Raw genomic sequence first — 23432 nt, 5'->3', positions numbered from 1 at the left:
CTGAGCAAGCGCAAATTCTACACCACACATGCTAAAACGCTGAGAACATTCCCAACTCACTTAGGCAGGCTCCAAGATCACGGGAAAGTCATGGGGAATTTAGAAACACATCATACCTCCAATTTGCATTATCTCAGAAAAACAGTAAGTCTCCATCCTAGGGCCCCAAAGGGCCGAACCGTTGCTCTGCTACCAGAACTGTTAACGCGTCCCTTTATGATAATTTATTACACATCAGGACTCGTTTTAGGCCAATGAATCTTTTGACCCACTTGAGAGACACCTTAGGACGAGATAGCTGATCAATATGTCAATCAATACGTCAATAATGTCATCAATATTTATTACAACAATGCATTTCACTTTAGTCAAAGACATTAATCAACTCAAGACGCCACCATGACCTTGCAGTCATGAATAACCACACCAGTTTAGTAGAATTTTATGAAGTTTATTCCCTATTGATTACAATTCTAAAAGCAAGTGTGTTAATCTCAAAAGTAAAACACTCAATAACATTGTCATAATTTGGCAACTTGAATAAGACTTCATCAAAGCAAGAAACGCAATTATTAGAACATAACACAGTGTCAACATAAATCAACTTCAGCAGAGTGTCATTAAAGCGTCAGTTCAACAAACCATAGATTTAGTCATTTGTCTATTTGTGTCAGCTTTGTGAACCCTTGTCCTAACCACTGATTAGCATTGGCATGTTGGGCTTCATGCAAAACAATTTAGAACACCAATTTTGGAAAACTTTTAGCTATGGTCTCTGTCAAAAGTAAGCAGCTGGTACCTAGAAAGGAAAAGCAAACAGACAATCACAATTTCATTGTCATATAGTTACCCTCCAAGGTTTGGGTCAGCACTCAGGTTCGGTCTTCGTCTTCAGGACATCAGTTGACTCGCCATCAGTCAGAGACTCAGCTCTCGGGAGAATAGGGGCACTTCCCTCATAAGGAGGTAAAGTGTAAAATGGGCAATCTAAGGAAGAGAATGGTTTAAGTAAAACCAAATAAGTCACCAAACAGAAGTGACAAAGTTTCTGGATCAAATCAATAGCATTTCCCTAACCAATCTAAATGGCTCCCCGTGTCATAGGTTTTTATACCTTTTTCGTTGTACATTCCCCTAAAACTTGATTGGACAAATGTTGCACCCCACTATCTTTAGCCAATTAAAAACAGATTATGTCATTAAATCTTTCACCCCGCATTAGTTCTCAAGCAGTTTATTGGTCCATATGATTGACGTCTTCAGAGGTAGAACGTCCGGTATGATTTCATCCTTCTGTAATTCTTTGCACATCTTTGGTCAGTAGCTCCATTGTCTGTACCGGTTTGGGTGACCTTGTACATTATACTAATCTACACTGTTGCTTTTAGCTAGTACATTTCTACAAGCAATATGAATTTCATGAGAACGGATCTACTATAGTTACATTCAGCTTCTAGTTTGAAGGAAAAAAACAAGAGTTGATGTTCTTTTGTGAGTCAGAACACTGCACGTTAGAAAAACACATTTAATATGAGAGCCAGGCAGCTAGGCCTCGACTCATGCTAACTATGGCCTAAAGGGTTTAGTAACAAAACTTTAATAACATAATCATTAATAATTAGTATAAAATCATTCTTTAATATAATGTTCCATCAACATTAGTCATTTTCATTAGTCCCCGTATATATTGGTGGCCACTCCCCGTGGGCACATTTCTACGCATGTTTTCAGCAAAACATATTGATACAGTTTCTATATGGCATTATTATACATTAGTTCATAAACATTTCATGTTAACATAGATTATATAAGCTACGCTCTCTCAGATTCACTACATGAATGTATAACGTCTTTAGCAACATCCCGAAGTGATTCACCAAATGTTTGGGGGCCTGATGAATTAAATAAAGCATTGACCCGGTTAGCTCCATTTACTGGTCCATTTCCAGTTTTACCGCTGCATATAATTTTGCGGGCAGTTTTTTGGGTAATCCCTGGTCTTCCCCCTCCACTTGATTCTTCTTGGTTGGTGGGCATGCCTTTTGGGGACCCAGAGCATAATTAGTCATCACTGATCTCAGTAATTTCCTCATGAGCTACACAGGGATATCCTTTCCTACGTTTATTATGTTTTACAACTTTCAGCACTTTTGTTGCTTCCTTATTTGATAACCTCACTTTGGGACTGCACTAATAGCTCCATCTTGCGTACCGTGGCTTGGATCTCGGGTAGGTGACTCTGAAATAATTTTTTGAACAGCCTCAATATGACCTTCCACCATGTGCAGTTCTGTATAAATAACTCCTTTTGCTGATGTGAGGTCATTAGTAATCAAAATCCTTCTCATCTCCCTTTGGAGCCTGGGAGCTTTTCTTTCCCATTGTAGAAGTATTAATCTCCCTGTCAATAACTTCAAAACAAGATAAGCGAAGCGCAGCTCAAATCTTAAGAAAAACCTGCAAAGTGTCAACACCAACCCTTAACAGCACCAGGTTGGACTCACCCAAACTCCTATGTCCGTGTGTCAGAGGGAAGACCAAGAAAGTAAGAGTGGGCCCAGCCTTGTTTGGGCGTGGACGGCACAGACAGGCCTGCTCTTGGCCCGGTCTTTTGCTGGCAAGTGCCCCGGTGCATCCCGTGCGCATCCCGCACCACGGCGAGAAGACCAACACTTTACAGATGACAGAAGGGCAGGCAATAAACAGGTGGTTGTAATCCTGAGATCCCGTGCACTGTGATAGATTGAGTCCTCCTTGAGCAGTGTGATGCAGCGCATCCCACGCTGCGGTGAGAAGACCGGCGCTTTATAGCGCACAGAACGGCTGGTGGAAAACAGGTGGTTGTAATCCTGAGATCCCGTGCACTGTGATAGATTGAGTCCTCCTTGAGCAGTGTGATGCAGCGCATCCCGCGCTGCGGTGGGAAGACCGGCACTTTATAGCGCACAGAACGGCTGGCAGAAAAAAGGTGGTTGTAATCTCACAGGGCTGCCTCCTGGTACCCTGTGCACGCTGGTAGACTGAATCCCCCCTCAGCAGCGTGATGCAGCTCGTCCCACATTGAAAGGTTATCTGTAGCAGATGCCGGCAATCCCATAAAATGTAATAGATTGCTGGTCCATTTCAAATACCAGAAGGACAATTTCTTCGAATTTGGAAAGGAAAATATATAAATGATTGTATGTCCAGTGCAACTTGCCGACAAAGCTCAGGTTGCCTTCGGATTGACCAGTCCTGGCATCACCACAGCATCCTGTGATTGTGACTGTCCATTTTCGGGGTCTGTTATCTCTCTTCGGACTTTGAGAACCTGGTAAATTCCATGTCTGCCTCTGCACTTTACACTCCTGCCTGGGTCATCTATCACTGTGCTCGCCAGTCTGTGGGCCTTTCAGCTCTGTTCCCTGCAGGGGTGGACTAGGAGAATTTTGCATTACATAAGTGTTTTATTGATTCTCCCTCCTCACCCCCCCCCCCCCCCACCACAAAAAAGCGCTATAGCCGTATCAGAGCGATTTTATTTTGTTTTATTTTAATACTTTGTGCGTTAGCCCAGCAGCTTCACACTGCACCTGGACTGATCACGTCCCCACTTTTAAAATATTTTTATTTATTTTTTAAGCAGTGTTTTCACAAGTAACAGAGCCTGTTATTAATCCTATACTTTCCGTTACATAGATGAGTAGTATTCTATTTGTCTCGTCTTGTTGTATTGGTCGAACAGCTTACATTGTAATCATTTAAACTTCAAAACGGCCTTGAGCACCCTTCTTGTGGTTTCCTTACCCATCCCCCTTAACCTTCTGTGTCCGGTCTGACATTATTGATAAACCAGTGTTAAATAAAGGTGTCTTTTCTTGTGTTTTATTCTGTCAACGCGGTTGTGTGGTGAGTTATGGATAAACCCCCCCTTACTCTCCAAGTTTCTTTACCCACATATTTATTAAGCAGTTTCCTGCTCTTGCGACATAGGTGCATTAGGTTGTCCCCAGCATATGAGAGCAAGGACCTAGTCATCTCTGCCCAGGCCATCAAGACTTCTTGTGCTCTGTTGGCCCTCCTAGTTCTTTGTAAGTGTATCTCCTCTGCGTCTCCCCATTATGCCATATTTGTCTCCCTCATATATCTCGTTAGGGTCTTGGGGCTACACCAGTGTATAACAATACAGCATTTTGCGACCACCAGGCACAACAGAGTGTAGCACCTACTTCGTTTTCTGGCAGGGTTTTGTTGAAGTAGACCTTATATACATTTTTCAATCTCTAATGGAACCTCCCATTCCATGGTGGCTTTCAACCGGGGAAGCATCTCCTTCCAGAAATTTTGTATAGTTGGGCAGCTCCATAACAGATGGAGAAAATCAGCTTCTCCCCTCTCGTATTTGGGACATGTATGGTCTCGGTGAGGTAGATAGCGTGGAATCGCCTGGGGGTGAGGAATGCCATATGGATGAATTTATATTGGTTTAATTTAAAGCGGGCACTAACTGCCACTTCTTTAACATCCAAGTGTATTTTGCCCTATTCCTTAGGGATTAGTTAGTTCTTTTCCCAGGCGCTCAAGCCACGTCTCTTCCATTGGCAGAGGCTGTAGTGTACATCCAGTCCACACCACAGAATTGCACATCATGCCACAAAATTTAACAGCATACCATCTAATTAAACTCCAACACATACCACCCTACAGCACAAAACACCAATCCACATAGTGACACTCCATGACGCACAATCCCACTCCACATAATTCCAGTACACTCAATACCACATAATTACTGTCCACCCTATTACACACCACACAATTCTACGACTAGCAATTCCAATCCAACCTACATATGTGCACTCCACACCACATACATCGACTCCATGACACAAGGTTAAAAGACATTGGTCCTCATTACAACCCTGGCAGTTGGTGATAAAGCGGCGGTAAAAAAAATAGAATTATGACCAAGGCGGAAACCGCCCACACAGACAGGCACTTTAACACAGGGACCACCATAGCAACAAGCACCATGACGGTAACCGCCAACAGCCAGGCGGAAGACAATGTACCGCCCACCCTATTACAACAAGCCAATACGCCGGCTTTTCCAGGGCGGTACCAACACCATCAAAAGCACGGCGGAAACAGTACACAGAAGGGAAACAACTCACCTCTGGACACTTAAGGAAGAACCACGATGCCATGGAGCCCGAACTACAGGTAGACAATCACGGTGAGTACAGCACCTAGCACACAAGGGAGGGTGGGAGGAAAAAGAGAGTGACACACACAAACAACACCCCCACCCCCAACACCATACACACAAACAGATGCAACAACATTACATATCCACCATGTAACCCTCAGGAATAACTCAAAGACAAAAGAAAGTGAGTAAATTAAGTGTAATAATATAAATTTCGAGAAATACGTCCTCAAAGCACGACACAGTATCTACAATAAATAAAAATGGAGGGACACTGCCCAGTCCAAAATGTACGTGGCCCACAGGGCCATATCACATAGGCCAAGGCTCCACTTGACTCCTGCCTCAATACGCAGAGAACACTGCTGGGGTATCAGGTCGAAAATCCACAGGCACCTCAGGGGGAAGGGGAGGGGGGGCACCTCAGCCAAAAGATGGTACAACGCCACTGCTCCTGGAGGGGGCTATATGCCCTTTGCGATGTCCTGGGGAGTGCAAAGCCACAGTCTCTCAAGTGGGTGGTTTGTCCACTGCTTGGTCCTGGGGAGTGCAAGGCCACAGTCTCTCAAGAGGGTGGTTTGCCCACTGCTTGGTCCTGGGGAGTGCAAGGCCACAGTCTCTCTAGTGGATGCCTTCTTCCATTCGTTCTGGAGGGGGCCTTGTGCCCAGTGTGCTTCATCCTAGCAAGAATGCGGTGATTGGATGCCTTCTTCCCCTGGTTCTGGAGGGGGCCTTGTGCCCTGTGATGCAGATCTTGGAGGGTGCAAGGTCACAGTCTCTTACCTGGGTATCACACCTACAGTTTCTGCAGGGGCCAGGGCCCACTGCAGCCCATGGAGGCACGACTACACACTGCCCGCCGGCGGTGATGGCTGCTCAGTGGTGGCAGTGGCGGGGCTGGCGGTGGTGCTGCCAGTGGTGGGAGGAGGCTCCAGTCCTTCCCCTGCAGCCTCAGACGGCTGCCCACTGGGGCTGCTGCTGGCAGTGGTGCTGGCGGTGGTGCAGGTGGGGATGCTGACAGCAGTGCTGCCTGTGGTGGGGGAGGCTCCAGCCCTTCCCCCGCAGCCTCGGACTGCTGAAGTGCCATGGCTGGTGTTGTTTGCCCAGATGCTGCTCCAGCACCAGGCTCCATATCCATCCTACCTGCAGCGTCTGTGCCTTTGTCGTTGCCCTTGGCAGCTGGTGGTGCCTCCTTGCTTCTTCCAGCTGGTGGTGCCTCCTTGCTTTTGCCAGCTGGTGGTGCCTCCTTGACTCTGACAGCTGGTGGTGCCTCCTTGCTTCTGCCAGCTGGTAGTGCCTCCTTGCGTTTGCCAGCTGGTGGTGCCTCCTTGCATTTGCCAGCTGGTGGTGCCTCCTTTATTCTGCCATCTGGTGGTGCCTCCTTGATTCAGCCAGGGACAATGGCTGCCATCAGGGAGGAGGCCAGAGCCTGGAATAATCTCTGTTGGGCTGCCACGCCAGAGTGAATGCCCTCCAGGAATGCATTTGTTTGTTGCAAATGCCCTGCCAGCTCCTGGATGGCATTCACAATGTTTGACTGCCAAACAGAGATGGATCACAGGAGGTCAATAGACTCCTCACCGAGGGCAGCAGGACTGACTGGGGCAGGGCCTGAGGTTCCTGGGGTGAAGGAGATGCCCACCCTCCTAGATGAGGGAGCACGGGAAACATGCCGAGGGGCTGCTGGGAGGGCGGTGCTGGTACAGGGGTGGCGGCTGTACCTGTAGTTGGGGTGGCCACAGAGGTGTCCACCATCACCAGGGAGCTTCCATCGGAGGAGGTTTCGCTGTTCGAAATGTCCCCTCCAGTCTCCGCCATGGGGCTCCCCTCACCCTCCGCCCCACTGGTGCCCTCACCGTCAGTGGATTCAGCCTCATGGGTCATGTGGAATGCAGCTCCCTCCGTCGCCGGTGCCTCTGCTCCTCCGCCAAATGATGCTAATGCATAGAAGGACAGGGTGGCAAAACAAAAAGGGGGGTGGAAGCGACAGAGGATACACTTGGTCAATGTCAGCTACAACACCACCGTTGGCATACACAACACACAGGGAACAGCCCGATGCACTAGGCCATGCACTACCAGTTACAATGCTAGTCACCAGGCGATGGAGTACAATGCCTAGCGCCAAAAGCAGCACAGCTGAAACCCACAGGACCCTGCCCAGTAGTAGATGCCCACTAGCATATTTGGGTTTTGAGTCCATCAGACCCTGCCCATCATGGAACCTACACTGCCATGTTTGTCCTGACCAAGGGGCACCTACAGACCACATCCCCCACCCAGATAACTCCTCAACACACGCAATTTTCTGATTCTGAAACTGTACTCACCCCCTTGTAGCTGCTGTGATGCCTTCAAGTGCCCATCCAACTCCAGATAGGCCACCGTCAGGATGCGGAACATCAGGTGGGGTCAGGGTACGACAGGCAACCCTTCCTCGTTGGGAGGCCATCCCCAGATGGGCCTCCGCCGTCTTTCTTGCCCAGCAGCGCAGGTCCTCCCACCGTTTGAGACAGTGGGTGCTCTGCCTGTCAAAGACCCCCAGGGACCGCACGTCCTTGGCAATGGCACCCCAAATACCCTTTTTCTGATGGGCGCTGGCCTGAGGAAAAAGTTACATAGAAAAAGGTATTAGTCATACTGTCCAGCCTGTTACACTCATGGCCAACCATATCCCTCCCATCCCCTTACGCACAGACATTGACCACCATACATGCAGCACTGTGCCCAGGACCCCTCAGACAGCCCCCCTTACACGAGGTTTACACACAAAGTGCTCACAGTGTACTCACCTGTTGGTCTGGAGGATAAAGTAAACGGTGCTGGGTAGGATCCCATCCACCAGTCTCTCCAACTCCTCCGAAGTGAAGGCAGGGGCCCTTTCCCCAGACACTTGAGCCATGGCCGCTTCCAGACACAGGTCATAGCAGCACTTACAGTGTAGGTCCTCTCCTGTTGAAGGTCAGGTAGCAAGTGAGTAAACAAATAGAAAATGGCGGTCACGTTCGCAGGCGATGAGTAACATCACCGCCGGCGTACATCACCATTGGCTGCTGGAACCCATAGGGTGCAATGATAACCAATGAGGTGTTGCAAGGCAGTTGTCGACTGCCTCCCCAAACGGCGCACAACGTCAGCGGAATTACCTTGTTTACACTTGTCCCTCCACACAGATCAGGCGGCCGCCATTTCAGGGGAGAACAGGCCATGGCACCTAACTGTGTCACAGCACACATAGGCACATTAACGGATCTACACGTTCACATACTGTTTCTGTCACAACATGCAAGGCCTTTTACTCTGAGGATATGTATGAATATGACCATCTGTTCACCGTTTTTCACCCTAGAGTTCAACCGCTGAGGTTGAATAGGAGATGGAGACATACCCCCCTGTACAGACCCCTGGTGGACCTGGCAGCAATGGAGGACAGGCACATTATCCTCACCTACAGACTTGATAGGGCCACAATCCCAGAGCTGTGTGCCCAATTGGAGCCAGACCTTATCTCAGTTATCCATCACCCCACTGCTATCCCCCCTCTTGTGCAAGTCCTATCAGTGCTTCATTTCTTGGCAAGTGGCTAATTCCAAGTGACAGTGGCCATGGCATCAGGGATGTCACAGCCTATGTTCTCAAACGTGCTGACCAGAGTGTTGTCTGCCATGATGTAACACATGCACAGCTACATCGTATTCCCCCAGGTGGAGGATTTGGCCACAGTGAAGGCTGACTTCTATGCACTGGGACATATACTCAACATCATTGGTGCTATTGATGGTACACATATTGCCTTTGTCCCCCCCACGGAGAAATGAACAGGTGTTCAGAAATCAAAAGAGCTTTCACTCTATGAATGTGCAGATAGTGTGCCTGTCCGACCAACACATCTCCCTTGGCAATGCAAAGTATCCTGGGTCTGTGCATGATGCCTTTATCCTGAGGAATAGCAGCATCCCATATGTGATGTCTCAACTCCAGAGGCACAGGGTGTGGCTAATAGGTGAGCCCATGGTCCCCACCCAGTGTCTATTGGTATATGGGGTTGGGGTTGGCCCTAAGGGTGAGTGTCTGGCTAACAGGTATACCTCGATATTTACAGGTGACTCTGGTTACCCCAACCTCTCATGGCTACTGATCCAAGTGAGGAATGCCAGGACAAGGGCAGAGGAATGTTACAATGAGGCACATGGGCGAACAAGGAGGATCATTGAGCGCACCTTTGTCCTCCTGAAGGCAAGGTTCAGGTGCCCCCATCTGACAGGTGGATCACTGTGCTACTCACCCAAGAAGGTCTGCCAGATCATCGTTGCATGTTGCATAACCTGGCCTTGAGACACCAGGTGCCTTTTCTGCAGGAGGATGAGGCTGGAGATGGTTGTGTGGCAGCGGCGGAGCCTGTGGACAGCGGCGAAGAGGAGGCAGAGGATGTGGACAACAGACCAACTATAATACAACAGTACTTCCAGTGACACACAGGTAAGACACTGTAACTTCACCTTCCATTGCTGTTTTATGAAGTGAATTTTATCTGGCTGGCTGCTGTTCCCACTACAAAGGCCACTTATTGTATCCTTTAACATGTCTATTTGCAGATATGTGTGCCCTCATGTGGCTCCTGGTGAATTGACTGCAGCACATTACAGGTCATAACTATGTATACATCACTGTACAGTCTATTTGCAATGTCTACTGATTGTTAAACAACTACATCCTTAAATCATTTGACATACTCCATACTTGTTTTTTCCAAGGGTGTTTATTTCAGTGCTGAGACGTATATGGGGATGTGCAATGGGCTTGGGTGATGGTGGAGGAAAGACCAGGATAGGGTCCATTCTATTGGTATCACAGGTGCATTGTCCAAGGGGGCATAGGAAGGGGAGCAATGTCAGTTCAAGGTGGCCAGGGTGACAGAGTGGCACACAAGGGTGGCAATCAGGGGAGTCTTATTTCCTGGCGGGGATCTTGGCAATGTTCTCTGGCTTCTGCCTGGATCGCAGGGACCGTTTGCAGGGTGGTTCTCCTTCTGCAGTGGGTGGGGTGCTGGTGGCCTGTTGTTCCTGTGGCGGGGCCTCCTGTCCACTAGCATCAGCGGAGGTGGAAGGCTGGTCATCAGTGTGGCTAGTGTCAGGGGCCCGTTGATGTGCCACTGCCTCCCTCATGGTGTTGGCCATGTCTGCCAGCACCCCTGCAATGGTGACCAGGGTGGTGTGGATGTCCCTCAGGTCCTCCCTGATCCCCAGGCACTGTCCCTTCTGCAGCCGCAGGGTCTCCTGCAACTTGGCCAGTGTCTGCCCCATGGTCTCATGGGAATGGTGGTATGCTCCCAGGATGTTGGTGAGTGCCTTGTGGAGAGTGGGTTCCCTGGGCCTGCCCTCTCCCTGTCGCACAGCAGTCCTCCCAGCTTCCCTGTTGTCCTTTGCCTGTGTCCCCTGAACTGTGTGCCCACTACCACTGAACCCAGGTCCCTGATAGTCCTGTGTTTGCGGGGTTGCCTGTGGTCCCTGTAGTGGTGGACACACTGCTGATTGACATGTCCTGGGGACAGTGGTATGGGCCCGCTAGGTGGGTGCTGTGCTGGTGTTTCCTGAGGGGGAGGCTCTATGGTGGGATGGGACTGTGCCTGGGTAACTGACTGTCTAGAGTTCCCTGATGGGCCAGGTTGGTCATCCATATCCAGGCGTGCAGAGCTGCTGTCATCACTGTGGGCCTCTTCGGGGGGGACTGGATGTTGCTGGCACCTCCTCTCCGGTGACGTTGTGTGGGGGTCCTGTAGGTATGTAAGTGCAGTGTTATTGTTACTGCGTGTGACATCTTGTGCATGGGTGTGTTTCCCTCTATGGTTGTTATTACCAAGGCAGCTTTGACTTGTGTGAGTTGTAATTTGGTTGGCTAAGTGATTGTCACTACTGTGCATGCTGTGGTGATGGGTGTGCATGCAGGGCTGTGAGTGGTGTCCATGCATTGTTGTTACATGCAGTGCTGGGTACTGGGAGGGGTGGGTTGTGATGGAGGGGTATATGTGAGGTGGGAGTGGTGATGGGGGTGAGGGTAGAGGTGGGGGTTTGTGATGGCATGCAGGTAGGGGGTGAAAGTAGTTAAGATTTGTCTTCCCAGAGTCCAGTCCTCCTGCTACTCCTGCCAGGCCCTCAGGATGCATTATTGCCAAGATTTGCTCTTCCCATGTTGTTAGTTGTGGGGGAGGAGGTGGGGGTCCACTGCCAGTCCTCTGTACTGCTACCTGGTGTTTTGCAACCACACCACGCACCTTTCCCCGTAGGTCGTTCCACCTCTTCCTCATGTCATCCCTGGTTCTTGGGTGCTGTCCCACGGCGTTGACCCAGTCCATGACTCTCCGCCATAGCTCCATCTTTCTAGAAATGGATGTCTGCTGCACCTGTGATCCGAATAGCTGCGGCTCTACCCGGATGACCCTTAGCTCCTCCTCTGAGAACCTGGGGTGTCTTTGTGGTGCCATGGGTGTGGTGTGTGTGAGGGTGTGTTGGGTGATGTGTTGGGGTGTGTGCTGTGAGGTGCATGGATGGTGTATGGGTGATGGTGTTCTGTGGCTCTGGTTCTGTGGGTGCTTCTGGGGTGTCTCTCTCTCTGTTGTAAATTGTTTAAAGTGGTAAAGGGTTGTGGGTAATGTGTGTGTGTTTTATAGTGCTGTGGGTGTGGTGTGTATGTGTGTAGTTTGTATTGACCAATGTGGTGTAGTTTTGTTAGTGTGTGTGTATTTTGAGCTCAGTGGTATGTACCGCCAATGGTTTACCACGGTTGAATGTCCGCCGCTGTGATTCGTGGGTCATAATGCTGTGGACGTATTTCTGTTGGCGTAACGGTGGGGGTTTTTGCTACCGCCATTTTATCACTGACCTTGGCAGATTTCTATGTGTGGGTCATAATACACGTAGCAGTATACTGCCGCAATGGTGGTATGTTGGCGGCAGTTAGCATGGCAGTAAGAAGCACTTACCACCAATGTCATAATGAGGGCCATTGTCATGTACGCCAGTAGCTCTATCTCTGACAAAAGTGAGACCTATTGACTTTTGCCAGTGCTTGTTAGTAGTTTCTATGTAGCATGTTGTTAGCCCTACATGCGACACAACCACCCAAATCAATTTAGTTATCTCTGCTCTGAAGGTGGTGGAAGCAATGTGGACCCTGCTTGGATGATCCTAATGGATACGGAGAAAGCATTCAACGGAGTATCCTGGGGCTTCTTGTGTTCAGTTATGACCCAAACAGGCGAGGTGAACATTTTGTAATCTCTGTCAAGCCCCTCTGCATGGGACGTTTACCTGATAAATTCAGGATCAATATGGTTAGGAGACAGGGCTGCCCCTGATGCCCAGCCTTTCGTGCAGTATCTAAAACCAGACATTTAAAGATTAAAATCTGTAAAATGCATACCTTCACTGAAACTCAATCTGTTCAGTGCTAAAGTCCTTCAATATGCAGATGACATTGCCATACTGACCTTTTCCCCGCCTGAGGCTCTCTCTAGCATTAAAAGTACCGCTAATCAGTTTGGAAAGGTGCCCGGTTATAAGCTGAATATATATATTTTTTTTAAACACAGATTTTAACGATCTCAATGCCCGAGACGCCAGACGCTCTACGTGTTAAAACAACTACACATTCTGGGAGTCCAGATCATCCCTATTTTTCGGGATATTGTGGGTCGTAATTATGAGGCACTTTTCCCAAGATAATTGGCAGTCTTTAGGAAGTGGGACCGATGCCATTTAGGGATCACAGGCAAGTGCAATTTAATTAAAATGATCATCTTGTCGCCCTAACTCTACTTGTTTAGAGCTATACCACCCAAAGGCCTTTTTTATGAAAGAAAAGGCTGGCTGGCAGAAATTTATACAGTGGGATAAAAAACCCTACTGTGCCATTTGTTATTTGCACTTCCCTCAGGACCTGGGTGGTATGGCGGTTCAACCTATAAGGCTGTATTTCATTTCGTCTTTTGTTTTTAGACCTACAGCCTTTAAGGGCCTATGCGAATTGCAGCTAGTGAGTGTCTCCCCAGATTACATATCTTTTCATCAGGAACACATGCCCTCACCCGGTTTGATTGATAGAATCTACTTCAACCATCCTAGGTTTAAATCTTTGGTAGAGTCTGGTCCTGCATGACAACCAGTAGTAAAATTTCCAGGTTTAATTGAAATAGGTCTTTAGGTTATATTTCACCTTTCTATCGCTTATCCATGAAAGCTTTAATCATTTTTGGCAGCCAATTATACAAGAAATATGTACATGTGAAGTACACACATGCATAAGGCGCATGTGTGGCCTACATGTCAAATGTAAAACACATATAAGATACACAAAATCATTATTAGGACATGGTTAGCCCCATAAAAAGTGTAAGTGACAATTGCACTACCTGTTTGGACTATAGATAATTGGATTACCGTGATAAATGTGGACACATTGTTGCTAAGGAATACATCCTGGTATCCCATTCATCATTTGAAATTAGCCGTCAGCAATTACCCAAAATATGTGTACAATTATGGGTAATAACCATTTTGAGCAATCATTACTATCACACTGTGAATGCCTTCTATACATCCAATAAGGGACATGTGTCATAGCTAACCCCAAATGTGTATCACTTAGCACTGTTTGGTCATGACAAAATTCCTTTCACAATTTGACAAAATTAAGACATATACAGCTTGGGCGTCATAATTTTTTGACGTACAGGAGTGCACAGAATGCACAGAATGCAGAGTCAAAAAATATAATTTTAAAAATTATATATTAATAAGCTGCATTACATGGCCACCATATTTTCTATGATGCGTCATATTCCCAAGCATACGGCTTGGGCGTCCTAATTTTTTGACGTATAGGAGTGCACAGAATGCAGAGTCAAAAAATATCATTTTAAAAATAATATGTTAATAAGCTGCATTACATGGCCACCATATTTTCTATTATGCGTCATATTTCCACGCATACAGCTTGGGTGTCATAATTTTTTGACGTACAGGAGTGCACAGAATGCAGAGTCAAAAAAATCATTTTAAAAATAATATATTAATAAGCTGCATTACATGGCCACCATATTTTCTATGATGCGTCATATTTCCACGCATACAGCTTGGGCGTCATAATTTTTTGACGTACAGGAGTGCACAGAATGCAGAGTCAATATTAATTTTCAGATTTGGTTCTCATATTTGCCAGCGGATTACATTTCAACTCTAGAACTGTAAAATAAGCCTCACACAAATGTAAGGGAACAATGTAGAATTTTTTTTTGACTCTGCATTATGTGCACTGTTATGCGTCAAAAAATATGATGCACAATCTGTATGCGTGAAAATATGACGCATAACGGAAAAATAAAAACGGCGGCCATTTTATGCAGGATGTGATGTGATAGGATATCCTGTTTACAGATTCTGTACTGTGAGTGTACTTTCACTTTCACTTTGCAGTCCCAGATTATTCTAGACTGTGTGGAAAGTGTTGTCCTGTGTTTTAGTGCTTTTGTGTCCAGTGTACCTTCTCTATTGTGCTTTTGTGATCATTGTCTTGTTGTTTAATATTGTCTGAGTCTGTTTTGTATACTTTTGTCAAATCCAGTGTATATTTTATTGTCTGGGGGAGTCTGTTCTGGGTAGTTTAAATTTGGGGTTAGTTGGGCTCTTTTTCTTAAGTTTTCTTTTTTCTTCACTACTCTACCTTTCCCCATTTCCCACTTTTCCTTTTTGTTCCAAATTTTTCACCTTTGTAATTGTAAAGATGTCAGGTAGGCCACGGCTTGCCAGGATGGGTGAGGAGGAATTGGGGGGGATTTATATGGCTTGTTTGCCATTTCCTCCCACTCATGCTGGAGGCTGGGGGACGTGTGATACAGGGGTATCACACGGAGGCACGTAAAGTCCGGTGGGGGAAGGTGCGCCATCACTTGGTCCGGGTCTACGGTAACCTGAGGAATGACCATCAACTCAAGCACCGCTGGGCTGATCTGATATCCAGGGAGCAGGATCTGATGGACCACCTGGGAATCAGGATTGGTGGCCATGTTGGTGAGTACAAATCAATTACATGTGAATAATTGAAAGCTGTGTGGGGACATGTGATGATTGTTACCCAATCTGCTAGATAAGTAGCTGACTGTGTGTAATGCTAGGGAAACCTACTGGGTAATTGTTGCACAATGTGTAGGAAGACAAATGCTAGCAGTCAGATAGCTCATGTTTTCGACACATACCGGATGCCTGTAGCTGTATGTAATGTAGTGTTGCCTTTGTGTCAGACAAGCGACACGTTAATGCCTCTATTTGAACTCTACAGGTCATAATTGCCAGTGAAAAATGGATGTTGAAACATCATACCTACATATGTAGACGCCATAGCTAGACAGAAATTTGTAAACCCATTATGATGCTATAAATGAGTGGTGCCTTCACGTCACATGAAGTTAGCTATGTTGTCCACACATATGTCACATGTGTGTCTGGTTGGTGTGTGTTGAAAATGACCACATAGCCTGTTTGAGTTTTGAGGGGTCATGCAGTCCTCAAGTAACCAGCTTTTGGATGTCTCTCTGGGATGCACATGATGAGATGAATGCACCCCAATATTGTTGGGGCATACTAATGGAGGTGTATCTTTGACACCACATGACTGTCCTGGCCACTGCATGTGTGTAGTAGGGTGTGTAACTGTAGCAGGAGACTCATCCAATGTAAATGTTGATTAAGAATTCTTCCATGCAGTATGAGCATGTGTGAAAGTGTTTCATTACGCATGTCATATTCTCACATTGTCATTGTAACTGCAATTGTTGGTCAGTGCTTTACAGGTGGCCTGCACCGTACACCGTGGGAGAGGTGGCTCATTTTGAGGACCCCGACACCTACAGTGAGTGTGGCATGAGTGCTATTTTTATTGTTTGCTAGTGATGCATGATGAACTACTGTGTGTTCAACAGAATTCAATGTTTGATGCGCTGCCTGTTCATTGGTATTGTTGCATTAGTGGGATTTCAAATATCACTTTGGTTTCAGTAGACCAATGCTTATCCATCTCTCAGATTTAGGGGCTGCAGGTCATTCCAGTCGGCCCCGCTATGGGGAGTGGGATGAGTCATGTGGAATACACTGGTTAATGTAAGAGTTGCTCTGGGACTTGGCTTGGACTGAGTCTGCATTTCAGACTGACATTCTCCCAGATAGCTTCTGCAAAAGGCTTGTCTTAAATATGCAGCTTCCCTAGTTGAGGATGGACTGAGTACACTGTAGGTTGGATCTTCCGGGGGCATGTACTTCCACAAGTTGAACTAGAAGTGTGTGGGACTAGAGTGCAATGGCCTGGGTGTTCATTCTACTCATGATCATGGGTGTTCTTGCTCCTCTGTGTATGTGTTAAAATATGCCTCACTGGTAGTATGTGATGTTGGCCTAAGTCAGTGCATTTTGACATATGTGGACCTTGGATAGGACAAGGTTTGGCTGACTCCAATTTGTTGCTAGCCCTTCATTGGTGTTGTGTGTGGAGGCAAATACTTGTTGACCTTTCTATACACTCCTGGGTGTGCATTGAATCTGGGATTGTTGGTTGTTCTTCCCACCCCACCCTCAAAGACTGCCATGTGATTGGGAATAGGGTACCTAGGACTGTAGCAACCAGTAGGTTACACATACTTGTGACCTTGTGCAACTTTGTTTAGAACCTAGTGTACACATTCGGTTATGGCACATGAGTTCAATATTTGCAATTTTTTTTTACAAATGGCATTGAGTGAGGGTTGTGATAGTTATCACATAGAGTGACATATGTAGTGAAGTCAGTATGCGGAAGAGGTTCAGCCATAATGTCAGCTGCATTATCCATTATTTGGATGAGAAGTTTAGGCTGATGTCACGCATCATGTAGAGACATGGATATGCTAGGTGTGAGATGCCCTTTTGTATGCAGGCTTCACATGTACTTCCTCTGAGACTTTCAATGAACTATGTTGTGACAATCGCTGTAACAAATACAGTACAAGAAATGTGCAATTGACCCATTGTGCAATTCCACCCAATGCATTTCCTATGGTAAATAGTTGCCATATCTCTTTACAGCTGCAAACATGAGTGCCGCAGAGAGACACCAGTTTGAACGGCGTGCAATGCGATACGGGCACATCCTGCAGGTGCAGTCGGGGTTCAGGAGGATGGCCCGAAAATACCAAGCCGATCGGGCCTCCGGGGCATGGTGGGCCTCACCACAGGGTGGCCCTACATTGCCCACAACAGCCACCCCCACCACATGCACCAGGTCTCCCCAAGTGGCCCCAGCAACGGCGGGGACAGTTGACCCTGCCTCGTCAGCACGACCTGGACCCAGTAATTTCCAACACGCAGGACAGTCCAGTGGGCAAACAACTACTGCCACACCGTCCACCTCGGCCAGCACACACACTGCAGCAGCCCCTCCTATTGACCCAGCGGCATTCCTGGCATTAAACCGTAAAATGGACAAATTTATTTCAAAGGTGGACAAGCTAAGCCAGGATGTGGCATATATTAAGAAAAGGGTTCGGTCCATCAGGCGGACCCTACGGAGGGCCAACCTCTAGGACTTTTTGCATGTTTTACATTTACCCCTCCCCTCTCTCCTCTTTCCTTTTTCTACTGATAGTTGGGTTTTGGGGATTAGTGTTAGGTTAGTGTAGGTTGTTAGCTTAGTTAGTGTTAGGGAGGAGGGTGGGGGGTCCTTATTCTTTCTATTTTTCATTTTTGTGTGGGTGGGTGTATGGGAGTCAATGTTGGGATTCCAGTTTGTTATAAAAATAAAAAAAATAAGAAAAAAATATATGATTGTTTAGGATAGTATAGTATGTGTGTAGGTTAGTATGTGTTGTCCTGCATGTGTCCTGTCTCATAATGGTGGGTGGGGGGTTGATGTTTAGATCTATTCGTTATATGTGTAGAGTTTTTTTAGCTTAGGTTAGTTAGGGACAGTTGTGGGTTAGGAGTAGTCAGGTTAGATTAGTGTAGGTATGACTTTTCCCTTAGTTGCCTCTGGTGTGAATACATAGGAATAAATATATAGTTAACCCTTTGCATTATGTGTTAACTGCTACTTGATCATGGCCTTGACATCAGTGTAGGTGAATGTTTTTCTATGACATTTGTGTCCTATGCTACACACCACAGAAAATGGAGGTTTAACATGGCAGCTACCCCTGTGCTAACTTGGTAAGTATCCACCATTTGGGAGACCCACCATTGGTAGTTTACATCGATCACCAAGGATTTGTGTTAATGAGTAGGTATTCTACATCACAAAGTGTGCTTCCAGACTTGGTATTGTGGGTAATTTATTAGGTCGGACTGCAGTGTGATGTTCAGGGAGATCTTTGTAGATGAGGAGGTGTTAACACTCTTGTCTTGTTGCCTTCATTGCTGACATAGATCAAGTGTGTAAAAATTCAGCATGACTTCCCTTCATGGAAGTATACTCAGAAAGGGTGATTAATGCAGTGTTTATTTGTGTTTGCTTAGATTATGCTGCATAATTTCATGTTTTAGTATTGCATGGTGCCTACATTAATCAGCCACCATTAGTTGACTTGAATTGCTATAGATGGAGCATTATTCTGTCCAACACAGCATGATTGTGTGTGGTTTGTCCCTTCATCACTTATTCTCCTCGGGATGGTAAGGCTATGATGCAATCCTGGCCACTGCACAGATGTATCAGACTACATGATGTCAGGACAGTTGTATTGACAAGCTACATGGTTGTCACACAGGCACTTTAGAGTTATCTACTGCACAGTTGATGTGTCAAATAACACAGAGACATATTAGGTGTGCAAGTGCTATTTATTGATAGGTGCTGTAGTGCAAAATGTCCATTGTCCGTTCTGGTGCATTCTTACATGGTGATCCTACAGAAGGGGTGTGGATGATGCTCCTGACATGCTGGGGTGATGTCACAGACAGTGCAGAGGGACAGGATTTGCCGAATAGTAGGAGAGAGACATTCACTGGCAATGGTGACAAGTCATACAGTGGTTAGCAGAACAGTCATTGAGTGTAGTTGTAGTGAGACTGGCATTTGACAAAACGTAGGACCTTGGTCAAAGAAGGCCATGGTGCAGGGACTAGTGCTTCCGGGTACTCTTCCGTGAGAATGTGATCTATTCCATGTCTTCTTCTTCTGATGTGTGTGTTGCCTGGTTTGTCCTTGTTGTTGTTGGTTGTGAAGGGGCAACACACACCTCAGTGTTAGAAGACGTGGAGTCAGACATCCCGAGGGCTGCTCCCTGTGAAGTTCTTAAGGGCAGTACTGCTGCAAGGAGGGCCTGCTGGTTTTTGAGAATAGCATCCACATCACGATGGTAGGCAGCCAGGTCGGCCCTGAGGGGTTCAATGTTGCATTCGTGCACGCGTTGACTGGATTGCAGTTGTAGGTGTTGGGTCAACTGTATTACAGCTGTGCTGATTTCCTTATGTGTTTTCTGCAGTTCCTGCAAGATAGATGTTAGGGCTTGCATAGCAGCTGCCTGACCTGCAAATGACGTCATGCACGAGCGCACCCCCTCAAGGCTGGCTGCCATATTTTGCATCCCCACCCGCACCTCCTTGGCCAGCTCCCGCTGTACACCAGCTACAGTTCTTTCAAAGCTGGTGTCAGTGTCATCAGAGTCCTCAGCTGTATTGGAGCTGGCAGGTCTTACAATTGGGGTGGTGGGTGGTTCTTCTGTGATGGCTGCTTGTTCTGTGCTCCTCCTTGTGACTGAAGGTGGGGTCTGGAGGGTTTCAAGGACCTTTTGGATGGTCTCCTGGGGAATGTTTATGGGCTCGTCATCCATGTCATCAGGGAAATCAGGGACAGGCATATCGGCAGGAGATCCATGTTCCTCTGCAATGAAACAGGGTACAATTAGTGTGTCTGTGTTGTGACAATTTTGCCATAACATGCAAGCCTTTTGATGACTTTACTTTGTGCTCTGGTTTGTTATTGGTATCTGCTGTCCTTCATATGGGCATTGTTATAGGCCTATGGCCCACCTGTGTGTCACATGTATGATATAGAGTTATCAGACTTGTCTGCCTAATCGCCTCTAGGTGTTGCTTTGTACCAATTAGGGAATAGCCATCTTTTTGTCCTACTCGACCCTCCGTGGATATCTATTCTTATGGTGAGACCTTTCACTGGCTGTGGGTGTTGTGATTGCCCTGGCAGCACACTTGCCTCTCAGGACCTGCCCCAAAATCGTTTTATTCACATTGACCTAATTGTAATTGTTATGTGGCATATCCTATGCATGGCAATGTTACAATGTGATATGGATGTAGACATTGTTAATGTTTCCAGCTGATGTTGGGTAATGAGTGTTTAATTGGATTGCCCTGTTTATCGTATCAATGTCCTATTTGGTCCTCAGACTGTGCAGGTGTATTTCAGTGACCAGTTGCATGTGCCCCCTCCTCAATGTTGTTGTCTGAGCAGTATGACATTAGTGATGTAGCCTTGTTAGCCAGGCACGTGAGGGACCCTGACGTATGCAGCATGTGTGTGTCATTAGTGCTGTGTGGCTCCTATTGCTGTTTACTTTGGCTGATGTATGTGTCAACTATGGGCATTGACATTTGAGTGTACTGGTGCCTTTGTCTTATTTCTGGAAATTGTTGCAGATGTCATCCTCACCCCCTAATTTAGGTATGTATGTTCCATAGGGAGGTTACTGCCATTGGCTACTATAGCTACACAGAGATCAGAGGTGTTAGTGTCAACTGTTGTCGCAGTTACATTGCAGTTGTTGTTTTGGCTACTGGATTACTGATAGGGACCTAGTTGATGTAGGATATATTTTGACTGACGAGTGCCAGGATATAAGTTGGACGTAGTGGCCTTCCCACCTGTCGCGGCTTTCCCTTAGCTCCATTGTTGTCATGACAGCATGCCCCCATGGGACTGTTGTTGGTGCGGTGTTATGTCGTGCCCCAGCTTCTGTCTGTGCTGGGCATGCCCCCCTGCTGTGCCCCTTTACCCATGCCACTCCTTATATATGCTGACTTACATGCATTGTGTAGTAGGTATTCCCCACCCTGGTTGCAGTTAACATTATTGCATTTTAATTCCCCATGCGACTTACCCTGCATGTGCGTTGTCTCGTGGTAGTCTGCGCTGTCCTGTCCTTGAATCCCTGTGACGATCTCCTCAGGGATGACGGCTGCGACCATCTCCTCCATGTGGTCCAGGGCCTCCTGGTGTGCTGGACTCCCACCTCCAGTCTGCAGTGCTGCCTTCCTGTTCCTGGCCATTTTTTCTTTTGTCCTACGTTTGCAGTCATGCCAGCGCTTCTTACACTCGGTGACTGTCCTGCGTACTTCAACCACACTGTTGATCTTGTCAACAATTTGTTGCCATATGGCCTCTCTCCTGCTGATTTGCAACTTAGAGGTGATGAACAGTTGGTGCTGGTGTTCCGTCACCTCTTTAACCAGGATTTCCTGCTCCTCTGCACTGAAGCAACACTTTCTTTTTTTTCTATATATGTCCTGGTTCCTGTATGGATCATCCTGGCTGGTTCCTGGTCTGCTGTCATCTTCCTGGGGTCTGTAGTGGCATCTGGGATCCATTTTGGCTCTCCTCTGCTGAAAGGGCAGTGTTTGCGGGTAAATTTTACGCTATTGCGTCAAAAAAAACGGCGCTTTCCGGGTTGCGCTGTCGTAAATCGACCCACAGTCATTTACGTCGCGTTAATGTTGTTTTCCTTTACGACTTGACGCCGCTGTGTGCGTAAAAAAAAAATGACTCCCACCTGTTGGTTGCGCCGCCGTGCGTCAAAGTATAAATTTGACGCCCGCACGGCGCATCGAAATGGCGTTAGCCGGCGGTAAAAAAATTTACGCAAAGCTGCGCCGGCGCAGCTTTTCGTCAAAAAGAATAAATATGGCCCTGAGTGCCTGCATGGCTTGGAGCAGCCGCTCATACCAGTGGCACGGGGCAGCAGGGTTACCTTTTTCCAAAATCAAAGAACTAAGAAAATCCACCTAAGTGATTCGCAAGCTTCTAGTCCCCTTTGAGGAAATGCAGAAACCCCCCTAGCTGCAGGTTGTGCTTGAGTAGGAAACTATGTCCTTCTCAGAGGCGTGCTCTCGTGTAAAATGAAGCCTGTGGGATGGGGTTGCAGTATGCTGTTATTTTTTCCTTCTAAAAGATCTTGTTTTCGTTCACCTTTCTCTGCGCCTCCCACTTTTCCCACTTTTGCTATATATACTGCATGTGTGCTGGCTATACATAATGTGGCGTACTGCGGGTGTTTGTGTCCTGGAGAGAAGTTGTTGGATACAGGCAGTTATAGAGAATCAGGCAGTGCCCAATTTGTAAATAAAAACGTGCTGGTACCCAAAGCCTTCCTCTTAGCGGCTGTTGCAATTAATTGTGCGAACACGGAATACTGAGGCGGCATAATCCTGAAGCCATCGCGGACCTTTTCAATCTTTTTACAGCCACTCCCTGCCCCTTCAGCTCACTCTAGCAGCTTTCCACTTTCTGCCTTTGAGGTGCTTTTTCGTTTTTCCCTTCTTCCGTCTTTCCCATATGTGTATTTTGTTCGCAGCACATGCTTTAGACAGAAGAATAAGCCCCGGCCTTTAAAAATAAGTGCCCGGGCTCAGCACCAGAAACGACAAGTACAAATTAAGCACTGGAATTAGGGGAGAACTGGGCGGGGAGGAGGAGTTTCCTTTTCTGAGCTTTGCTGACTGGATCGTAAATGGTGCTGGCTGGTGGCTCCTGCACAGACAGTTGCAGCACCCAGCACGTGCGTTTGAGCTTGCTCTCAGGGCCTGGGCTCTCAAATTCGTGGCATCGACCACCTGTTATCAGAGACAGGCGCAGCACTTTGCAGATATAATTCATAATAAAAACACTCACTTGCCCTCCCTGCCTGGAGTTTTGCAGGGTGCACTGGAATTTTCTACATTGCATTGGCTAATAATGGAGATCAACTGGCAGCAGTGGAGCACGCACCGTAGCATGAAATAGGTTTTTCTTTCACACGCCAGGACCCCAGATGTCCTAACCAGCAGGTAAAAACAGAAAAGACTAGAAAACGGAGGACTATTCCTCTTGTAACATGTAGATATCTTTCCCTAGATTTTTGGAATTGGGTTTTCTTTACTCTTACAATGTTTAGCCTATAAATATATTATTCCATTTTGTGTTTTGATGGAAAAGTATGAGCCTGAGAGGGTCT

Source organism: Pleurodeles waltl, chromosome 12 (genome assembly GCF_031143425.1).
Source record: "Pleurodeles waltl isolate 20211129_DDA chromosome 12, aPleWal1.hap1.20221129, whole genome shotgun sequence".
Classification (NCBI taxonomy): domain Eukaryota; kingdom Metazoa; phylum Chordata; class Amphibia; order Caudata; family Salamandridae; genus Pleurodeles; species Pleurodeles waltl.
This window is presented reverse-complemented; position numbering follows the sequence as displayed.